General features: G+C 50.4%; 1 protein-coding gene across 1 annotated transcript in view; it reads left to right on the top strand.

Annotated features, from left to right (window-relative positions):
* The first annotated feature begins 375 nt into the window (after positions 1-375).
* The window catches only part of CGREF1 (cell growth regulator with EF-hand domain 1), a 26,603-nt gene continuing 21,840 nt past the window's right edge, over positions 376-5,138 (top strand). The window contains exon 1 of the mRNA XM_032301282.1: positions 376-616. The gene's annotated coding sequence lies outside the window, so the exon portion shown is untranslated. The remainder of the gene's footprint in view (positions 617-5,138) is intronic.

The raw sequence follows: 5,138 nt of genomic DNA, 5'->3' as shown, positions 1-5,138 counted from the left end.
ACATGCTAACAGTAAGTTAGATTCTATTTTGTCACATACATCTGGGTCCCTCAGGCAGAGAAACTGGCAACCAAAGCATGATCACAGTTAAACATACTTCTCATGCACACTGGCCACACTGTCTCAGTCTGTCTGTCTCTATAGGTGTACCTGTTTGTGATGAACACATGCACACACTCAGCCTCACCATCTGTCTTACACCCACAGGTGTGCACACGCACACGCACACATCCACACACACATGCACGCTCACACACTCACAATGTCACACGCGTGTGCACATGCGCACTCGCGCACACGCACTCACACAAGCGCACTCACGCGCACACACGGACTCGCACACGCCCACATGCGCACTCACGCACTCGCACACACGCGCACTCACACGCACACGCGCGCACGCAACCCCTCCCGCCGCGGGCGCGGGGAGGGCGCTGGTGGAGCTGCGGAAGGCCAAGTCCGGCAGGCGGGCCGGCGTGGCGGCGGCTGGCACTGGCTCCGGACTCTGCCCGGCTAGGGCGGCGGCTCCAGCTGGAAGGGCGACGTGGAGCGGCCACGTGGAGCGGCCCGGGAGCGCCCTCCGAGCTGGACCCTCAGCGCCGCGGCGCCGCAGCAGGTGGGTGGGACCCCGCCCTGGCCGGCAGTAGACCCGAGCCCATCACCGCCAGCCACCTGGAGCTGCGCGAGGGAGGTGGCCTCCAGCCTGTGCAGATCCTGAGAGCGCAGCCCCTCTGCATCCCCTGCGGCTCAGACGTGGCGGGAGCGGTGGCCCTCGTCCTTGGGTCCCCTGAGAGCAGGTGAAGGAAGGGACTGGAGAGCGAGCCTGAGGCCCCTTGGTGTAACGTGGGGGATTCACAGTTCCCCAGGCACTTCCCCCAGCCCAGCATACCGGTTCCAGCAGCCCTGGGGGAGGGACAGCTGGTGGGAGCCTCCTCCTATCCGACGGGGAAGAAATGGAGCGCTGGGGAGGGCCTGAGGCTGTCGTCTCCCTGGAAGTGACGGGAGGAGGGGGCACCTCCTGGGTATGGGCTTCTGTAGCCCTGTAGCCACTGGCTCCTTTCTTGGGGTATGGGGGCTGGGAGGCACAGGGGCACCAGAGGGATAAAGTAAGGGAGAGGATTCCACTCAAAATTTTAACTTCCCGGCAGTTAGACTCCACAGGAGATGGAAGTGCCTGCCTGTGAGGTGCTAGATTGCTGTCCTGGAATGATTCAAGCAGAGGCCATTTGACAGGGTTGTTGTGGAATAAATTTTTGCACTGGATGGGAAGTTACCCAAGATAATCCGGCAAGGCCCCTGCCGCAGCCCAGAGGCTCTGAAATACCCAAGCAGCACCTGCTTGGTGCCAGCCGCCTACCCTAGGTTTTCTCATTGCAGCCTCCGCAAACCTTTAAGAGACAGATACTGTTATCTTTGTTTTTAAAATGCAGATCCCAGGGCTCAGAGAGGTTAAGACAGCTGCCTAGGTCCCACAGTGAGCAGTATCAGAGGCAGGATTTGATCAGAGGTCTAACCTTCAGGGCATGCTCTCCTCCCATGCACTGGTGCAAAGGCTTGAAGAACAGTGGGGCCGGAGGGTCACTGTGAATGTGTGAGTGTGTGCGTGTGGTACATAACTTTATTAAATTACATGGCAAATGTTAACAGTTATGGTGGCTTTCATGTGTTTATTAGGGTAATTATGTTCATGCCCATTATAGTTCTAGAAAATAGGGACATTTTTATTTGACAGGCAGTGATTCAATAACTGTTTTATTTCTCTCACTTATAAAAGCTTTTGTTAATGCTTAGAAATGTCTAAGTGTGAACACATAACATTAACCTCATTACACATTACATGAGGTGCCTTAGCCTTTCCTTAAACAATTGAGGTGGGTTACTTGTACTAAAATGTCACAGTTGCAAGCATTATTTAAGAGAATATTGGCTGAGCACAGTTGCTCATGCCTGTAATCCCAGCACTTTGGGAGGCTGAGGTGGGCAGATCACCTGAGCTCAGGAGTTCAAGACCAGCCTGGCCAAGATAGCAAAACCCCATCTCTACTAAAAATACAAAAATTAGCGGGGCATGGTGGCGCATGCCTGTAATCCCAGCTTCTCGGGAGGCTGAGGCAGGAAAATCACTTGAACTCAGGAGGTGGAGGTTATGGTGAGCCAAGATTGCACCACTGCACTCCAGCCTGGGCAGCAGAGTAAGATTCTATCTAAAAAAAAAAAAAAATATATATATATATATATATACTGAAAGTCCACATCATTTACTTTTTTTCTGAGACAGAGTCTTGCTCTGTCACCCAGGTTGGAGTATAGTGGCACAATCTTGGCTCACTGCAACCTCCACCCCCTGGGTTCAAGCAATTCTTGTGCCTCAGCCTCCCACGTAGCTGGGATTACAGGTGTGTGCCACTGTGCCTGGCTAATTTTTGTATTTTGAGTAGAGATGGGTTTCACCATGTTTGCCAGGCTGGTCTGGAACTCCTGACCTCAGGTGATCCATCCACCTTGGCCTCCTGAAGTGCTGGGATTACAGGCGTAAGCCACTGCGCTTGGCCTTCTTTTTTTTTTTTGATGGCATCTTGCTGTCATGCAGGCTGGGGTGCAGTGGTGTAATTATAGCTCACTGCAGGCTTGAACCCCTGGGCTCAAGTGACCTCTTGCATCAGCCTCCCAAGTAGCTGGGATCATAGATATGAGACACCATACTGTCTAATTAAAAAACAATTTTTATTTTTTTAGTAGGGATGGAGTCTCATTCTGCTACTCAGGCTAGTCTCGAACTCCTGGCTTCAAGCAATCCTTTTGCCTTGGCCTTGCAAAGTGCTGGGATTACAGGCATGAGCCATTGTACTCAGCTCAATTACTTGCATTTTTGAGGTGGACTACCACCGAATGTGAAGGTTGTCAGGAGGGCTCAGGACATTCCAGATTGAGGATGGAACAGGCTGGGCAAAAGCACTGCAAAATGAAAGCGGAAAGTATTTTAGGAGACTCCAATAACCCCTTCCTTTGAAGCAGAGTGCTATCACTATCATAATGCAGCACTGGAAGATGAGTCAACAGTAATTTGATAACTGATTGTGGAAGGCCTTGAATGCCCAGGTGAAGATTCTGGACGCTAATAGAAATAGGGAACCATTAAATGTTCTAGAGCAGTAGAATTCTAGCAAAGGAGGATTTATTTGATGTGGGTATGGAGGGTTCTTTAAGTGGAGAAGACACTAGAGACAAGATAACACTAAAAGGCTTCTATATTAGTTTGTGCAAGAAGTGATTCATTGCCCATTTAATATTCACTGTAACCCTGTGAGGTAAATATCATCTCCAGTATGCAGATAAGATAACTGAAGTTTAGTGAGAATAGTTAATTTACCCAAGGTCACAGGGACAGTCAGTGGTGGAGCATGGGTTTGAAACTAGGTCTGGCTGGTTTCAAAGCTCTGTTTTCTGTCTGTTAAACACACTGAAGAGTTACATATGTGAAGGGTGCATAGGACCACGAGGAGGAGAGTGATTGTAATTCAGGGGTAGGGCTCAGGACCGGGTTGATAATTTGCAGGGCTGGGTGCAAAAATGATGGAGTTTCAAGATGGTGACAACAGAATGTTAGCCTAAGCACAGGGCCCCTCTGAGAGCGGGGGACTTGGGATGCACAGGTCGCATACCTGTGAAGCCAGCCCTTACATGGTTGGTCTTCCAATTGCTATGGCAGTTTAACAAACCACCTCAAAATGTAGCGGCTTAAAAGGATGATAGGCTGGGCGTGGTAGCTCATGCCTATAATCCCAGTGCTTTGGAAAGCAGAGGAAGGAGGATTGCTTGAGCCCAGGAGTTTCAGATCAGCCTGAGCAACATTGTGAGTTCCTGTCTGAAAAAAGATAACATTCATATTGACTTTGCACATGAGTGCAGTCTGGGCAGGGCTGTGGAGACAAGGCACATTTCTACTGCATTCATTGTTGGCTGGGGCAGCTCAGAGACTGGGGATTGGAATCATCTGGAGCTTTGCTCTCTCACCTGTCTGATTGTTGGGCTGGGAATATTTGAGCTGGAGGCTTCTCGGGCATCTGTTTCTAGGTGGGTTCTCCACATGGTCTCTTCTGTAGGGTGGGTTCAGGGATGCTGAGCTCCTTCCATGGTGGCTCAGGCTTCCAGAGGTGCATGTCTGTGTGTCAGGTGAGGGGAGAACCAGAACCAGGCATAAGCTAGGTCACTTTTATGATCCAGACTTGGAAGTCATGTAAGCATCATTTCAGCAACTCATTAGAAGCCAGTCACTAAGTCCAGATCATACACAAGAGGAGGCGAGTTAGATTCCAGGTTTTGTGGGAAAGAATGTCAAAGAATGTGTACATACTTTTTTTTTTTTTTTTTTTTTTTGAGACGGAGTTTCACTCATGTTACCCAGGCTGGAGTGCAATGGCGCGATCTCGGCTCACCGCAACCTCCGCCTCCTGGGTTCAGGCAATTCTCCTGCCTCAGCCTCCTGAGTAGCTAGGATTACAGGCACGCACCACCATGCCCAGCTAATGTTTTTGTATTTTTAGTAGAGATGGGGTTTCACCATTTTGACTAGGATGGTCTCGATCTCTTGACCTCGTGATCCACCCGCCTCGGCCTCCCAAAGTGCTGGGATTACAGGCTTGAGCCACCGCGCCCGGCCTAAAAAATAAATTTTTAAAAAAGTAGCCAAGCATGGTGACACACACCTGTAGTCCCAGCTACTCTGGAGGGTGAGGCAGGCGGGTCTCTTGAGTCCAAGACATGAGGTGGCAGTGAGCCATGATTGCTCCACTGCACTCCAGCCTAGGTCACAGGGCAGGATCCTATCTAAAAAAAAAAACAACAAAAAACAAAAAACGGAGTATACTTGCATACCCTTTACCTAAGTGCATCAATTTTTAACTGGCAGGAAGTCACACTGTGGCCACAAAGACCCACAAGTGCATGAGTGACCCAGGCAGGAGAGAATGGGGAAGAGCAGCCGGGCTGTGCCCGTGGCGTGTAGCAGAGTCAGGGGTAATGGTGTTTTAGATCAGCCAGGCATGGCGAGGATTCACAGCGTGGGTTTGTGGACGTGGAGAGGAGTGGATTTCATATGCTCTCTTCTGCAGCAGCCAGGAACTGAAAGAAGCTTTGTT

This window comes from Sapajus apella, unplaced genomic scaffold, assembly GCF_009761245.1.
Source record: "Sapajus apella isolate SASKATOON/1434 unplaced genomic scaffold, GSC_monkey_1.0 scaffold44, whole genome shotgun sequence".
NCBI lineage: Eukaryota > Metazoa > Chordata > Mammalia > Primates > Cebidae > Sapajus > Sapajus apella.
Note: the sequence above shows the minus strand (reverse complement) of the source record. Positions and strands in the feature narration are given on the sequence as shown.